The 16,736-nt window shown below is 46.0% G+C and overlaps 13 non-coding genes across 13 annotated transcripts; all 13 read right to left on the bottom strand.

Annotated features, from left to right (window-relative positions):
- Positions 1 to 1,324: 1,324 nt before the first annotated feature.
- trnav-aac (transfer RNA valine (anticodon AAC)) lies at positions 1,325 to 1,397 on the bottom strand. Its single transcript has one exon. It is a non-coding gene; the product is annotated as a tRNA-Val (tRNA).
- A 907-nt stretch (positions 1,398 to 2,304) lies between these two features.
- Positions 2,305 to 2,377, bottom strand: trnar-acg (transfer RNA arginine (anticodon ACG)). The gene has a single exon. It is a non-coding gene; the product is annotated as a tRNA-Arg (tRNA).
- Positions 2,378 to 3,831: 1,454 nt separating this feature from the next.
- Positions 3,832 to 3,904, bottom strand: trnav-aac (transfer RNA valine (anticodon AAC)). Its single transcript has one exon. It is a non-coding gene; the product is annotated as a tRNA-Val (tRNA).
- Positions 3,905 to 4,811: 907 nt separating this feature from the next.
- trnar-acg (transfer RNA arginine (anticodon ACG)) lies at positions 4,812 to 4,884 on the bottom strand. Its single transcript has one exon. It is a non-coding gene; the product is annotated as a tRNA-Arg (tRNA).
- A 1,455-nt stretch (positions 4,885 to 6,339) lies between these two features.
- trnav-aac (transfer RNA valine (anticodon AAC)) lies at positions 6,340 to 6,412 on the bottom strand. The gene has a single exon. It is a non-coding gene; the product is annotated as a tRNA-Val (tRNA).
- A 907-nt stretch (positions 6,413 to 7,319) lies between these two features.
- On the bottom strand, positions 7,320 to 7,392 carry trnar-acg (transfer RNA arginine (anticodon ACG)). The gene has a single exon. It is a non-coding gene; the product is annotated as a tRNA-Arg (tRNA).
- Positions 7,393 to 8,847: 1,455 nt separating this feature from the next.
- On the bottom strand, positions 8,848 to 8,920 carry trnav-uac (transfer RNA valine (anticodon UAC)). Its single transcript has one exon. It is a non-coding gene; the product is annotated as a tRNA-Val (tRNA).
- Positions 8,921 to 9,827: 907 nt separating this feature from the next.
- On the bottom strand, positions 9,828 to 9,900 carry trnar-acg (transfer RNA arginine (anticodon ACG)). The gene has a single exon. It is a non-coding gene; the product is annotated as a tRNA-Arg (tRNA).
- Positions 9,901 to 11,354: 1,454 nt separating this feature from the next.
- On the bottom strand, positions 11,355 to 11,427 carry trnav-uac (transfer RNA valine (anticodon UAC)). Its single transcript has one exon. It is a non-coding gene; the product is annotated as a tRNA-Val (tRNA).
- Positions 11,428 to 12,334: 907 nt separating this feature from the next.
- On the bottom strand, positions 12,335 to 12,407 carry trnar-acg (transfer RNA arginine (anticodon ACG)). The gene has a single exon. It is a non-coding gene; the product is annotated as a tRNA-Arg (tRNA).
- A 1,455-nt stretch (positions 12,408 to 13,862) lies between these two features.
- trnav-uac (transfer RNA valine (anticodon UAC)) lies at positions 13,863 to 13,935 on the bottom strand. The gene has a single exon. It is a non-coding gene; the product is annotated as a tRNA-Val (tRNA).
- A 907-nt stretch (positions 13,936 to 14,842) lies between these two features.
- trnar-acg (transfer RNA arginine (anticodon ACG)) lies at positions 14,843 to 14,915 on the bottom strand. The gene has a single exon. It is a non-coding gene; the product is annotated as a tRNA-Arg (tRNA).
- Positions 14,916 to 16,370: 1,455 nt separating this feature from the next.
- On the bottom strand, positions 16,371 to 16,443 carry trnav-uac (transfer RNA valine (anticodon UAC)). Its single transcript has one exon. It is a non-coding gene; the product is annotated as a tRNA-Val (tRNA).
- Between the last annotated feature and the right edge of the window lie 293 nt (positions 16,444 to 16,736).

Below are 16,736 nucleotides of genomic sequence, written 5' to 3'. Positions count from 1 at the left end.
AGACATTTTCTAAAAGCTTGTCTATGTGTGGATATTCACTTACTTCTATTGACTTATTCCAGTAGATTCAGGCAGCTCTCTGTATGTTTCATTTTATTCAGTTCAACAACATCAGACTGTGTAACCTCTCTTCCCCCTCCACCATCTGCTTCTTCCCCCTCCACCATCTGTATCCATCATCTTATTTTAATTCCTTGCATTGATATGTTTTACCCTCAGCATTGCCCCCCTCCCCCAGCCCATACCATCCTACTTGAGCAATCTGATCCCTGTCGCCAATTGTTCGCTGACACACTGCTTACTTTCTGCGATTAACACATTCTGATCTCTTGAGGCGCCACTATCAGCACCTTGATTAGCCTCATTTACATTCCCTTTTTCTTTCTGTCCGAGACATTTTCGTCATTTTCCACCTATTGCTGACCACTCTATCGAGGCCCAATAGGGCACGCCAACCCCGCCCCATCCACATTAGTCTGAATCTGACCCCATTTCCAGTTCTCCAGCTTTGACAAAGAGTCACCCAGGCCCGGAACGACCGCTGCCATCTCGCTCCACAGAGGCTGTCAGTCCTGCTGAGATTGTCCAGTATGTTCCGTTTTTGTTTCAGAATGAAGCATCCGCAGTAAGTTGCATTTGTCGTTCATTTAGACATGTTTGAGATGGTGAATAAGTATGTTTATCTGCATTTGTAAATGCATGAAATTCTGTTGTGGATGAACTAGCTCCGAATATCCAAAATAGGAAGGTCCTTTTCTTCTCATTGCCTGTCGAAAATTCAGTGCTTGTTACTTAATGTGGAATTTATTTCAGTGGCTCATGAGAGACTAAACCTCATAATCCTCGAACATACGAGATGGGGGAACAAAAGTACTTTGTGCAAACATTCCTCACACAACATGAGAAGCACTTGATGTTTCTACCCGGTATGGCCCCGGGGACCTTTCGCATGTTAGGGGAATGTGCTAACCACTACACTACAGAAACCGCTGGCGGTGCAGTAATCAATGGACTTGTGCAATGTTCAACCTCGCTGTGTTGCTGCAGCTTCTCATGGTTCGTCTGAGAGGCCATGTCACTTATTACAAGAAGACAGCCGTTTCTTTAAAACCGATGTCTCAACTTATAAAACAATCAGGAATCGAACTTTACAGAACTGAAGATAAGTTATGTTTTGCTTGAAGTGGAAGTTAAATTGAGAAGGCAGGGCTTTCGAAAATAACCACAACCAGACGGGTGCATGCATTTTGCTATTTCTCGTTGATGAAGACCAGTTACGAGATTGCGGCAATAGTCAGCAACAGACTAAACTGGAAATACGAGATGTTTCTGCCCGGTTTCGAACCGGGGACCTTTCGCGTGTTAAGCGAATGTGATAACCACTACACTACAGAAACAGCTGGCAATCAACGGACGTGTACAATGTGCAACCTCACTGTGTTGCTGCAGATTCGCATGGTGAGGCTGAGAGGCTAGGCCACTTATTACAAGTCGACTGCTGTTTCTTTCAAAAACAGATGTTTCAACATATAAAACCACGAGATGTAGAAATTAGATCGAACTTAACATGATCTGCGTTAACTTCACAGGGACGTGACCCATCTAATCTACAGAGCCAAAGTGGAGAATTGAACTGACTGGAGAGCTGCATCTTAACGCTGACCTTCCGGACCTCGGCCTCCTGAAATGTTCCAAAGAAGCTCAACAAACACTCGAGGAACAGCAGCGCATCTTTCCACTGGGCTCAATACAGCTTTCACACTCATAGTGTGTGCAACCGTCTCACACTGTAAATGCTGCCCCCATTCTGTGTGTACTACCATCGCAGATTTGGGTTTGAATCTTGTTTCCACTTCGTCTTTGTATCCGGGCGGTAGTTGCTGAGAGCTGGCACAGACACAGCGGCTGGAATGGCCTCATACTGTGGTGTAATTATTCTCTCATTCGATGCTCACCTCACTCTGTGGCCAGGGAACCCTAGGCCTTTTCTCATTTAATCTCTCCTGACTTGCACCCTGTCAGAGCGCTTTCCTGTTATTCTGTTTGCTCCCACCGGGATTTGACTTGGTTAAAACGTCCGACATTTCTAACCCGTCCCGGTTTTAATGAAAAGTGATGGTGAAAGACGAGCTGTGTTGTCCTGTCGACAAATCCCGCCTGACTCGCTGAGTTGTTCCAGTATCTTCCGCAGATGTCGGATCAACTTTCGATACGAGAATTGAAGACGTTCTGCTCACTTTGCTCTGCATCAAGAATCAGCTGTCCCACCCAGTGAGTTAAAGCGCACGCCAAAAGTTCGAATTTCGAGCCAGCCAGGAGTCGAACCTGGAATCTCCTGATTCGTAGTCAGACGCGTTATCCATTGCGCCACTGGCCCAGCCGGGTGAATGCATTTTGCTATTCCTTGTTGAGCCTCTGTGGCGCATTCGGCGGGATTCATTCACATTGGGTTTCCTTTGAGAAGCTGAGCTCACACAGCAGGGAACCAATACGTTCCCGAGACAATCAAGACATTTTCTAAAAGCTTGTCTATGTGTGGATATTCACTTACTTCTATTGACTTATTCCAGTAGATTCAGGCAGCTCTCTGTATGTTTCATTTTATTCAGTTCAACAACATCAGACTGTGTAACCTCTCTTCCCCTCCACCATCTGCTTCTTCCCCCTCCACCATCTGTATCCATCATCTTATTTTAATTCCTTGCATTGATATGTTTTACCCTCAGCATTGCCCCCCTCCCCCAGCCCATACCATCCTACTTGAGCAATCTGATCCCTGTCGCCAATTGTTCGCTGACACACTGCTTACTTTCTGCGATTAACACATTCTGATCTCTTGAGGCGCCACTATCAGCACCTTGATTAGCCTCATTTACATTCCCTTTTTCTTTCTGTCCGAGACATTTTCGTCATTTTCCACCTATTGCTGACCACTCTATCGAGGCCCCATAGGGCACGCCAACCCCGCCCCATCCACATTAGTCTGAATCTGACCCCATTTCCAGTTCTCCAGCTTTGACAAAGAGTCACCCAGGCCCGGAACGACCGCTGCCATCTCGCTCCACAGAGGCTGTCAGTCCTGCTGAGATTGTCCAGTATGTTCTGTTTTTGTTTCAGAATGAAGCATCCGCAGTAAGTTGCATTTGTCGTTCATTTAGACATGTTTGAGATGGTGAATAAGTATGTTTATCTGCATTTGTAAATGCATGAAATTCTGTTGTGGATGAACTAGCTCCGAATATCCAAAATAGGAAGGTCCTTTTCTTCTCATTGCCTGTCGAAAATTCAGTGCTTGTTACTTAATGTGGAATTTATTTCAGTGGCTCATGAGAGACTAAACCTCATAATCCTCGAACATACGAGATGGGGGAACAAAAGTACTTTGTGCAAACATTCCTCACACAACATGAGAAGCACTTGATGTTTCTACCCGGTATGGCCCCGGGGACCTTTCGCATGTTAGGGGAATGTGCTAACCACTACACTACAGAAACCGCTGGCGGTGCAGTAATCAATGGACTTGTGCAATGTTCAACCTCACTGTGTTGCTGCAGCTTCTCATGGTTCGTCTGAGAGGCCATGTCACTTATTACAAGAAGACAGCCGTTTCTTTAAAACCGATGTCTCAACTTATAAAACAATCAGGAATCGAACTTTACAGAACTGAAGATAAGTTATGTTTTGCTTGAAGTGGAAGTTAAATTGAGAAGGCAGGGCTTTCGAAAATAACCACAACCAGACGGGTGCATGCATTTTGCTATTTCTCGTTGATGAAGACCAGTTACGAGATTGCGGCAATAGTCAGCAACAGACTAAACTGGAAATACGAGATGTTTCTGCCCGGTTTCGAACCGGGGACCTTTCGCGTGTTAGGCGAATGTGATAACCACTACACTACAGAAACAGCTGGCAATCAACGGACGTGTACAATGTGCAACCTCACTGTGTTGCTGCAGATTCGCATGGTGAGGCTGAGAGGCTAGGCCACTTATTACAAGTCGACTGCTGTTTCTTTCAAAAACAGATGTTTCAACATATAAAACCACGAGATGTAGAAATTAGATCGAACTTAACATGATCTGCGTTAACTTCACAGGGACGTGACCCATCTAATCTACAGAGCCAAAGTGGAGAATTGAACTGACTGGAGTGCTGCATCTTAACGCTGACCTTCCGGACCTCGGCCTCCTGAAATGTTCCAAAGAAGCTCAACAAACACTCGAGGAACAGCAGCGCATCTTTCCACTGGGCTCAATACAGCTTTCACACTCATAGTGTGTGCAACCGTCTCACACTGTAAATGCTGCCCCCATTCTGTGTGTACTACCATCGCAGATTTGGGTTTGAATCTTGTTTCCACTTCGTCTTTGTATCCGGGCGGTAGTTGCTGAGAGCTGGCACAGACACAGCGGCTGGAATGGCCTCATACTGTGGTGTAATTATTCTCTCATTCGATGCTCACCTCACTCTGTGGCCAGGGAACCCTAGGCCTTTTCTCATTTAATCTCTCCTGACTTGCACCCTGTCAGAGCGCTTTCCTGTTATTCTGTTTGCTCCCACCGGGATTTGACTTGGTTAAAACGTCCGACATTTCTAACCCGTCCCGGTTTTAATGAAAAGTGATGGTGAAAGACGAGCTGTGTTGTCCTGTCGACAAATGCCGCCTGACTCGCTGAGTTGTTCCAGTATCTTCCGCAGATGTCGGATCAACTTTCGATACGAGAATTGAAGACGTTCTGCTCACTTTGCTCTGCATCAAGAATCAGCTGTCCCACCCAGTGAGTTAAAGCGCACGCCAAAAGTTCGAATTTCGAGCCAGCCAGGAGTCGAACCTGGAATCTCCTGATTCGTAGTCAGACGCGTTATCCATTGCGCCCCTGGCCCAGCCGGGTGAATGCATTTTGCTATTCCTTGTTGAGCCTCTGTGGCGCATTCGGCGGGATTCATTCACATTGGGTTTCCTTTGAGAAGCTGAGCTCACACAGCAGGGAACCAATACGTTCCCGAGACAATCAAGACATTTTCTAAAAGCTTGTCTATGTGTGGATATTCACTTACTTCTATTGACTTATTCCAGTAGATTCAGGCAGCTCTCTGTATGTTTCATTTTATTCAGTTCAACAACATCAGACTGTGTAACCTCTCTTCCCCCTCCACCATCTGCTTCTTCCCCCTCCACCATCTGTATCCATCATCTTATTTTAATTCCTTGCATTGATATGTTTTACCCTCAGCATTGCCCCCCTCCCCCAGCCCATACCATCCTACTTGAGCAATCTGATCCCTGTCGCCAATTGTTCGCTGACACACTGCTTACTTTCTGCGATTAACACATTCTGATCTCTTGAGGCGCCACTATCAGCACCTTGATTAGCCTCATTTACATTCCCTTTTTCTTTCTGTCCGAGACATTTTCGTCATTTTCCACCTATTGCTGACCACTCTATCGAGGCCCAATCGGGCACGCCAACCCCGCCCCATCCACATTAGTCTGAATCTGACCCCATTTCCAGTTCTCCAGCTTTGACAAAGAGTCACCCAGGCCCGGAACGACCGCTGCCATCTCGCTCCACAGAGGCTGTCAGTCCTGCTGAGATTGTCCAGTATGTTCTGTTTTTGTTTCAGAATGAAGCATCCGCAGTAAGTTGCATTTGTCGTTCATTTAGACATGTTTGAGATGGTGAATAAGTATGTTTATCTGCATTTGTAAATGCATGAAATTCTGTTGTGGATGTACTAGCTCCGAATATCCAAAATAGGAAGGTCCTTTTCTTCTCATTGCCTGTCGAAAATTCAGTGCTTGTTACTTAATGTGGAATTTATTTCAGTGGCTCATGAGAGACTAAACCTCATAATCCTCGAACATACGAGATGGGGGAACAAAAGTACTTTGTGCAAACATTCCTCACACAACATGAGAAGCACTTGATGTTTCTACCCGGTATGGCCCCGGGGACCTTTCGCATGTTAGGGGAATGTGCTAACCACTACACTACAGAAACCGCTGGCGGTGCAGTAATCAATGGACTTGTGCAATGTTCAACCTCACTGTGTTGCTGCAGCTTCTCATGGTTCGTCTGAGAGGCCATGTCACTTATTACAAGAAGACAGCCGTTTCTTTAAAACCGATGTCTCAACTTATAAAACAATCAGGAATCGAACTTTACAGAACTGAAGATAAGTTATGTTTTGCTTGAAGTGGAAGTTAAATTGAGAAGGCAGGGCTTTCGAAAATAACCACAACCAGACGGGTGCATGCATTTTGCTATTTCTCGTTGATGAAGACCATTTACGAGATTGCGGCAATAGTCAGCAACAGACTAAACTGGAAATACGAGATGTTTCTGCCCGGTTTCGAACCGGGGACCTTTCGCGTGTTAGGCGAATGTGATAACCACTACACTACAGAAACAGCTGGCAATCAACGGACGTGTACAATGTGCAACCTCACTGTGTTCCTGCAGATTCGCATGGTGAGGCTGAGAGGCTAGGCCACTTATTACAAGTCGACTGCTGTTTCTTTCAAAAACAGATGTTTCAACATATAAAACCACGAGATGTAGAAATTAGATCGAACTTAACATGATCTGCGTTAACTTCACAGGGACGTGACCCATCTAATCTACAGAGCCAAAGTGGAGAATTGAACTGACTGGAGAGCTGCATCTTAACGCTGACCTTCCGGACCTCGGCCTCCTGAAATGTTCCAAAGAAGCTCAACAAACACTCGAGGAACAGCAGCGCATCTTTCCACTGGGCTCAATACAGCTTTCACACTCATAGTGTGTGCAACCGTCTCACACTGTAAATGCTGCCCCCATTCTGTGTGTACTACCATCGCAGATTTGGGTTTGAATCTTGTTTCCACTTCGTCTTTGTATCCGGGCGGTAGTTGCTGAGAGCTGGCCCAGACACAGCGGCTGGAATGGCCTCATACTGTGGTGTAATTATTCTCTCATTCGATGCTCACCTCACTCTGTGGCCAGGGAACCCTAGGCCTTTTCTCATTTAATCTCTCCTGACTTGCACCCTGTCAGAGCGCTTTCCTGTTATTCTGTTTGCTCCCACCGGGATTTGACTTGGTTAAAACGTCCGACATTTCTAACCCGTCCCGGTTTTAATGAAAAGTGATGGTGAAAGACGAGCTGTGTTGTCCTGTCGACAAATGCCGCCTGACTCGCTGAGTTGTTCCAGTATCTTCCGCAGATGTCGGATCAACTTTCGATACGAGAATTGAAGACGTTCTGCTCACTTTGCTCTGCATCAAGAATCAGCTGTCCCACCCAGTGAGTTAAAGCGCACGCCAAAAGTTCGAATTTCGAGCCAGCCAGGAGTCGAACCTGGAATCTCCTGATTCGTAGTCAGACGCGTTATCCATTGCGCCACTGGCCCAGCCGGGTGAATGCATTTTGCTATTCCTTGTTGAGCCTCTGTGGCGCATTCGGCGGGATTCATTCACATTGGGTTTCCTTTGAGAAGCTGAGCTCACACAGCAGGGAACCAATACGTTCCCGAGACAATCAAGACATTTTCTAAAAGCTTGTCTATGTGTGGATATTCACTTACTTCTATTGACTTATTCCAGTAGATTCAGGCAGCTCTCTGTATGTTTCATTTTATTCAGTTCAACAACATCAGACTGTGTAACCTCTCTTCCCCCTCCACCATCTGCTTCTTCCCCCTCCACCATCTGTATCCATCATCTTATTTTAATTCCTTGCATTGATATGTTTTACCCTCAGCATTGCCCCCCTCCCCCAGCCCATACCATCCTACTTGAGCAATCTGATCCCTGTCGCCAATTGTTCGCTGACACACTGCTTACTTTCTGCGATTAACACATTCTGATCTCTTGAGGCGCCACTATCAGCACCTTGATTAGCCTCATTTACATTCCCTTTTTCTTTCTGTCCGAGACATTTTCGTCATTTTCCACCTATTGCTGACCACTCTATCGAGGCCCAATAGGGCACGCCAACCCCGCCCCATCCACATTAGTCTGAATCTGACCCCATTTCCAGTTCTCCAGCTTTGACAAAGAGTCACCCAGGCCCGGAACGACCGCTGCCATCTCGCTCCACAGAGGCTGTCAGTCCTGCTGAGATTGTCCAGTATGTTCTGTTTTTGTTTCAGAATGAAGCATCCGCAGTAAGTTGCATTTGTCGTTCATTTAGACATGTTTGAGATGGTGAATAAGTATGTTTATCTGCATTTGTAAATGCATGAAATTCTGTTGTGGATGAACTAGCTCCGAATATCCAAAATAGGAAGGTCCTTTTCTTCTCATTGCCTGTCGAAAATTCAGTGCTTGTGACTTAATGTGGAATTTAGTTCAGTGGCTCATGAGAGTCTAAACCTCATAATCCTCGAACATACGAGATGGGGGAACAAAAGTACTTTGTGCAAACATTCCTCACACAACATGAGAAGCACTTGATGTTTCTACCTGGTATGGCCCCGGGGACCTTTCGCATGTTAGGGGAATGTGCTAACCACTACACTACAGAAACCGCTGGCGGTGCAGTAATCATTGGACTTGTGCAATGTTCAACCTCACTGTGTTGCTGCAGCTTCTCATGGTTCGTCTGAGAGGCCATGTCCCTTATTACAAGAAGACAGCCGTTTCTTTAAAACCGATGTCTCAACTTATAAAACAATCAGGAATCGAACTTTACAGACCTGAACATAAGTTATGTTTTGCTTGAAGTGGAAGTTAAATTGAGAATGCAGGGCTTTCGTAAATAACCACAACCAGACGGGTGCATGCATTTTGCTATTCCTCGTTGATGAAGACCAGTTACGAGATTGCGGCAATAGTCAGCAACAGACTAAACTGGAAGTTCGAGATGTTTCTGCCCGGTTTCGAACCGGGGACCTTTCGCGTGTAAGGCGAATGTGATAACCACTACACTACAGAAACAGCTGGCAATCAACGGACGTGTACAATGTGCAACCTCACTGTGTTGCTGCAGATTCGCATGGTGAGGCTGAGAGGCTAGGCCACTTATTACAAGACGACTGCTGTTTCTTTCAAAAACAGATGTTTCAACATATAAAACCACGAGATGTAGAAATTAGATCGAACTTAACATGATCTGCGTTAACTTCACAGGGACGTGACCCAACTAATCCACAGAGCCAAAGTGGAGAATTGAACTGACTGGAGAGCTGCATCTTAACGCTGACCTCCCGGACCTCGGCCTCCTGAAATGTTCCAAAGAAGCTCAACAAACACTCGAGGAACAGCAGCGCATCTTTCCACTGGGCTCAATACAGCTTTCACACTCATAGTGTGTGCAACCGTCTCACACTGTAAATGCTGCCCCCATTCTGTGTGTACTACCATCGCAGATTTGGGTTTGAATCTTGTTTCCACTTCGTCTTTGTATCCGGGCGGTAGTTGCTGAGAGCTGGCACAGACACAGCGGCTGGAATGGCCTCATACTGTGGTGTAATTATTCTCTCATTCGATGCTCACCTCACTCTGTGACCAGGGAACCCTAGGCCTTTTCTCATTTAATCTCTCCTGACTTGCACCCTGTCAGAGCGCTTTCCTGTTATTCTGTTTGCTCCCACCGGGATTTGACTTGGTTAAAACGTCCGACATTTCTAACCCGCCCCGGTTTTAATGAAAGGTGATGGTGAAAGACGTGCTTTGTTGTCCTGTCGACAAATGCCGCCTGACTCGCTGAGTTGTTCCAGTATCTTCCGCAGATGTCGGATCAACTTTCGATACGAGAATTGAAGACGTTCTGCTCACTTTGCTCTGCATCAAGAATCAGCTGTCCCACCCAGTGAGTTAAAGCGCACGCCAAAAGTTCGAATGCCGAGCCAGCCAGGAGTCGAACCTAGAATCTCCTGATTCGTAGTCAAACGCGTTATCCATTGCGCCACTGGCCCAGCCGGGTGCATGCATTTTGCTATTCCTTGTTGAGCCTCTGTGGCGCATTCGGCGGGATTCATTCACATTGGGTTTCCTTTGAGAAGCTGAGCTCACACAGCAGGGAACCAATACGTTCCCGAGACAATCAAGACATTTTCTAAAAGCTTGTCTATGTGTGGATATTCACTTACTTCTATTGACTTATTCCAGTAGATTCAGGCAGCTCTCTGTATGTTTCATTTTATTCAGTTCAACAACATCAGACTGTGTAACCTCTCTTCCCCCTCCACCATCTGCTTCTTCCCCCTCCACCATCTGTATCCATCATCTTATTTTAATTCCTTGCATTGATATGTTTTACCCTCAGCATTGCCCCCCTCCCCCAGCCCATACCATCCTACTTGAGCAATCTGATCCCTGTCGCCAATTGTTCGCTGACACACTGCTTACTTTCTGCGATTAACACATTCTGATCTCTTGAGGCGCCACTATCAGCACCTTGATTAGCCTCATTTACATTCCCTTTTTCTTTCTGTCCGAGACATTTTCGTCATTTTCCACCTATTGCTGACCACTCTATCGAGGCCCAATAGGGCACGCCAACCCCGCCCCATCCACATTAGTCTGAATCTGACCCCATTTCCAGTTCTCCAGCTTTGACAAAGAGTCACCCAGGCCCGGAACGACCGCTGCCATCTCGCTCCACAGAGGCTGTCAGTCCTGCTGAGATTGTCCAGTATGTTCTGTTTTTGTTTCAGAATGAAGCATCCGCAGTAAGTTGCATTTGTCGTTCATTTAGACATGTTTGAGATGGTGAATTAGTATGTTTATCTGCATTTGTAAATGCATGAAATTCTGTTGTGGATGAACTAGCTCCGAATATCCAAAATAAGAAGGTCCTTTTCTTCTCATTGCCTGTCGAAAATTCAGTGCTTGTGACTTAATGTGGAATTTATTTTAGTGGCTCATGAGAGACTAATCCGCATAATCCTCGAACATACGAGATGGGGAACACAAGTACTTTGTGCAAACATTCCTCACACAACATGAGAAGCACTCGATGTTTCTACCCGGTATGGCCCCGGGGACCTTTCGCATGTTAGGGGAATGTGCTAACCACTACACTACAGAAACCGCTGGCGGTGCAGTAATCAATGGACTTGTGCAATGTTCAACCTCACTGAGTTGCTGCAGATTCTCATGGTTCGTCTGAGAGGCCATGTCACTTATTACAAGAAGACAGCCGTTTCTTTAAAACCGATGTCTCAACTTATAAAACAATCAGGAATCGAACTTTACAGACCTGAAGATAAGTTATGTTTTGCTTGAAGTGGAAGTTAAATTGAGAATGCAGGGCTTTCGTAAATAACCACAACCAGACGGGTGCATGCATTTTGCTATTCCTCGTTGATGAAGACCAGTTACGAGATTGCGGCAATAGTCAGCAACAGACTAAACTGGAAGTTCGAGATGTTTCTGCCCGGTTTCGAACCGGGGACCTATCGCGTGTAAGTCGAATGTGATAACCACTACACTACAGAAACAGCTGGCAATCAACGGACGTGTACAATGTGCAACCTCACTGTGTTGCTGCAGATTCGCATGGTGAGGCTGAGAGGCTAGGCCACTTATTACAAGACGACTGCTGTTTCTTTCAAAAACAGATGTTTCAACATATAAAACCACGAGATGTAGAAATTAGATCGAACTTAACATGATCTGCGTTAACTTCACAGGGACGTGACCCAACTAATCCACAGAGCCAAAGTGGAGAATTGAACTGACTGGAGAGCTGCATCTTAACGCTGACCTCCCGGACCTCGGCCTCCTGAAATGTTCCAAAGAAGCTCAACAAACACTCGAGGAACAGCAGCGCATCTTTCCACTGGGCTCAATACAGCTTTCACACTCATAGTGTGTGCAACCGTCTCACACTGTAAATGCTGCCCCCATTCTGTGTGTACTACCATCGCAGATTTGGGTTTGAATCTTGTTTCCACTTCGTCTTTGTATCCGGGCGGTAGTTGCTGAGAGCTGGCACAGACACAGCGGCTGGAATGGCCTCATACTGTGGTGTAATTATTCTCCCATTCGATGCTCACCTCACTCTGTGGCCAGGGAACCCTAATCCTTGTCTCATTTAATCTCTCCTGACTTGCACCCTGTCAGAGCGCTTTCCTGTTATTCTGTTTGCTCCCACCGGGATTTGACTTGGTTAAAACGTCCGACATTTCTAACCCGTCCCGGTTTTAATGAAAAGTGATGGTGAAAGACGAGCTGTGTTGTCCTGTCGACAAATCCCGCCTGACTCGCTGAGTTGTTCCAGTATCTTCCGCAGATGTCGGATCAACTTTCGATACGAGAATTGAAGACGTTCTGCTCACTTTGCTCTGCATCAAGAATCAGCTGTCCCACCCAGTGAGTTAAAGCGCACGCCAAAAGTTCGAATTTCGAGCCAGCCAGGAGTCGAACCTGGAATCTCCTGATTCGTAGTCAGACGCGTTATCCATTGCGCCACTGGCCCAACCGGGTGAATGCATTTTGCTATTCCTTGTTGAGCCTCTGTGGCGCATTCGGCGGGATTCATTCACATTGGGTTTCCTTTGAGAAGCTGAGCTCACACAGCAGGGAACCAATACGTTCCCGAGACAATCAAGACATTTTCTAAAAGCTTGTCTATGTGTGGATATTCACTTACTTCTATTGACTTATTCCAGTAGATTCAGGCAGCTCTCTGTATGTTTCATTTTATTCAGTTCAACAACATCAGACTGTGTAACCTCTCTTCCCCCTCCACCATCTGCTTCTTCCCCCTCCACCATCTGTATCCATCATCTTATTTTAATTCCTTGCATTGATATGTTTTACCCTCAGCATTGCCCCCCTCCCCCAGCCCATACCATCCTACTTGAGCAATCTGATCCCTGTCGCCAATTGTTCGCTGACACACTGCTTACTTTCTGCGATTAACACATTCTGATCTCTTGAGGCGCCACTATCAGCACCTTGATTAGCCTCATTTACATTCCCTTTTTCTTTCTGTCCGAGACATTTTCGTCATTTTCCACCTATTGCTGACCACTCTATCGAGGCCCAATAGGGCACGCCAACCCCGCCCCATCCACATTAGTCTGAATCTGACCCCATTTCCAGTTCTCCAGCTTTGACAAAGAGTCACCCAGGCCCGGAACGACCGCTGCCATCTCGCTCCACAGAGGCTGTCAGTCCTGCTGAGATTGTCCAGTATGTTCTGTTTTTGTTTCAGAATGAAGCATCCGCAGTAAGTTGCATTTGTCGTTCATTTAGACATGTTTGAGATGGTGAATAAGTATGTTTATCTGCATTTGTAAATGCATGAAATTCTGTTGTGGATGAACTAGCTCCGAATATCCAAAATAGGAAGGTCCTTTTCTTCTCATTGCCTGTCGAAAATTCAGTGCTTGTGACGTAATGTGGAATTTATTTTAGTGGCTCATGAGAGTCTAAACCTCATAATCCTCGAACATACGAGATGGGGGAACAAAAGGACTTTGTGCAAACATTCCTCACACAACATGAGAAGCACTTGATGTTTCTACCCGGTATGGCCCCGGGGACCTTTCGCATGTTAGGGGAATGTGCTAACCACTACACTACAGAAACCGCTGGCGGTGCAGTAATCATTGGACTTGTGCAATGTTCAACCTCACTGTGTTGCTGCAGCTTCTCATGGTTCGTCTGAGAGGCCATGTCACTTATTACAAGAAGACAGCCGTTTCTTTAAAACCGATGTCTCAACTTATAAAACAATCAGGAATCGAACTTTACAGACCTGAAGATAAGTTATGTTTTGCTTGAAGTGGAAGTTAAATTGAGAATGCAGGGCTTTCGTAAATAACCACAACCTGACGGGTGCATGCATTTTGCTCTTCCTCGTTGATGAAGACCAGTTACGAGATTGCGGCAATAGTCAGCAACAGTCTAAACTGGAAGTTCGAGATGTTTCTGCCCGGTTTCGAACCGGCGACCTTTCGCGTGTAAGGCGAATGTGATAACCACTACACTACAGAAACAGCTGGCAATCAACGGACGTGTACAATGTGCAACCTCACTGTGTTGCTGCAGATTCGCATGGTGAGGCTGAGAGGCTAGGCCACTTATTACAAGACGACTGCTGTTTCTTTCAAAAACAGATGTTTCAACATATAAAACCACGAGATGTAGAAATTAGATCGAACTTAACATGATCTGCGTTAACTTCACAGGGACGTGACCCAACTAATCCACAGAGCCAAAGTGGAGAATTGAACTGACTGGAGAGCTGCATCTTAACGCTGACCTCCCGGACCTCGGCCTCCTGAAATGTTCCAAAGAAGCTCAACAAACACTCGAGGAACAGCAGCGCATCTTTCCACTGGGCTCAATACAGCTTTCACACTCATAGTGTGTGCAACCGTCTCACACTGTAAATGCTGCCCCCATTCTGTGTGTACTACCATCGCAGATTTGGGTTTGAATCTTGTTTCCACTTCGTCTTTGTATCCGGGCGGTAGTTGCTGAGAGCTGGCACAGACACAGCGGCTGGAATGGCCTCATACTGTGGTGTAATTATTCTCTCATTCGATGCTCACCTCACTCTGTGGCCAGGGAACCCTAGGCCTTTTCTCATTTAATCTCTCCTGACTTGCACCCTGTCAGAGCGCTTTCCTGTTATTCTGTTTGCTCCCACCGGGATTTGACTTGGTTAAAACGTCCGACATTTCTAACCCGCCCCGGTTTTAATGAAAGGTGATGGTGAAAGACGTGCTTTGTTGTCCTGTCGACAAATCCCGCCTGACTCGCTGAGTTGTTCCAGTATCTTCCGCAGATGTCGGATCAACTTTCGATACGAGAATTGAAGACGTTCTGCTCACTTTGCTCTGCATCAAGAATCAGCTGTCCCACCCAGTGAGTTAAAGCGCACGCCAAAAGTTCGAATTCCGAGCCAGCCAGGAGTCGAACCTAGAATCTCCTGATTCGTAGTCAGACGCGTTATCCATTGCGCCACTGGCCCAGCCGGGTGCATGCATTTTGCTATTCCTTGTTGAGCCTCTGTGGCGCATTCGGCGGGATTCATTCACATTGGGTTTCCTTTGAGAAGCTGAGCTCACACAGCAGGGAACCAATACGTTCCCGAGACAATCAAGACATTTTCTAAAAGCTTGTCTATGTGTGGATATTCACTTACTTCTATTGACTTATTCCAGTAGATTCAGGCAGCTCTCTGTATGTTTCATTTTATTCAGTTCAACAACATCAGACTGTGTAACCTCTCTTCCCCCTCCACCATCTACTTCTTCCCCCTCCACCATCTGTATCCATCATCTTATTTTAATTCCTTGCATTGATATGTTTTACCCTCAGCATTGCCCCCCTCCCCCAGCCCATACCATCCTACTTGAGCAATCTGATCCCTGTCGCCAATTGTTCGCTGACACACTGCTTACTTTCTGCGATTAACACATTCTGATCTCTTGAGGCGCCACTATCAGCACCTTGATTAGCCTCATTTACATTCCCTTTTTCTTTCTGTCCGAGACATTTTCGTCATTTTCCACCTATTGCTGACCACTCTATCGAGGCCCAATAGGGCACGCCAACCCCGCCCCATCCACATTAGTCTGAATCTGACCCCATTTCCAGTTCTCCAGCTTTGACAAAGAGTCACCCAGGCCCGGAACGACCGCTGCCATCTCGCTCCACAGAGGCTGTCAGTCCTGCTGAGATTGTCCAGTATGTTCTGTTTTTGTTTCAGAATGAAGCATCCGCAGTAAGTTGCATTTGTCGTTCATTTAGACATGTTTGAGATGGTGAATAAGTATGTTTATCTGCATTTGTAAATGCATGAAATTATGTTGTGGATGAACTAGCTCCGAATATCCAAAATAGGAAGGTCCTTTTCTTCTCATTGCCTGTCGAAAATTCAGTGCTTGTGACTTAATGTGGAATTTATTTTAGTGGCTCATGAGAGTCTAAACCTCATAATCCTCGAACATACGAGATGGGGGAACAAAAGGACTATGTGCAAACATTCCTCACACAACATGAGAAGCACTTGATGTTTCTACCTGGTATGGCCCCGAGGACCTTTCGCATGTTAGGGGAATGTGCTAACCACTACACTACAGAAACCGCTGGCGGTGCAGTAATCATTGGACTTGTGCAATGTTCAACCTCACTGTGTTGCTGCAGCTTCTCATGGTTCGTCTGAGAGGCCATGTCACTTATTACAAGAAGACAGCCGTTTCTTTAAAACCGATGTCTCAACTTATAAAACAATCAGGAATCGAACTTTACAGACCTGAAGATAAGTTATGTTTTGCTTGAAGTGGAAGTTAAATTGAGAATGCAGGGCTTTCGTAAATAACCACAACCAGACGGGTGCATGCATTTTGCTATTCCTCGTTGATGAAGACCAGTTACGAGATTGCGGTAATAGTCAGCAACAGACTAAACTGGAAGTTCGAGATGTTCCTGCCCGGTTTCGAACCGGGGACCTATCGCGTGTAAGTCGAATGTGATAACCACTACACTACAGAAACAGCTGGCAATCAACGGACGTGTACAATGTGCAACCTCACTGTGTTGCTGCAGATTCGCATGGTGAGGCTGAGAGGCTAGGCCACTTATTACAAGACGACTGCTGTTTCTTTCAAAAACAGATGTTTCAACATATAAAACCACGAGATGTAGAAATTAGATCGAACTTAACATGATCTGCGTTAACTTCACAGGGACGTGACCCAACTAATCCACAGAGCCAAAGTGGAGAATTGAACTGACTGGAGAGCTGCATCTTAACGCTGACCTCCCGGACCTCGGCCTCCTGAAATGT

The sequence above is a fragment of the Scyliorhinus torazame genome, chromosome 5 (genome assembly GCF_047496885.1).
Source record: "Scyliorhinus torazame isolate Kashiwa2021f chromosome 5, sScyTor2.1, whole genome shotgun sequence".
In the NCBI taxonomy this organism is placed as follows: Eukaryota; Metazoa; Chordata; class Chondrichthyes; order Carcharhiniformes; family Scyliorhinidae; genus Scyliorhinus; species Scyliorhinus torazame.
The sequence above is the reverse complement of the archived record's forward strand: the minus strand, read 5'-3'. Positions and strand labels throughout refer to the sequence as shown.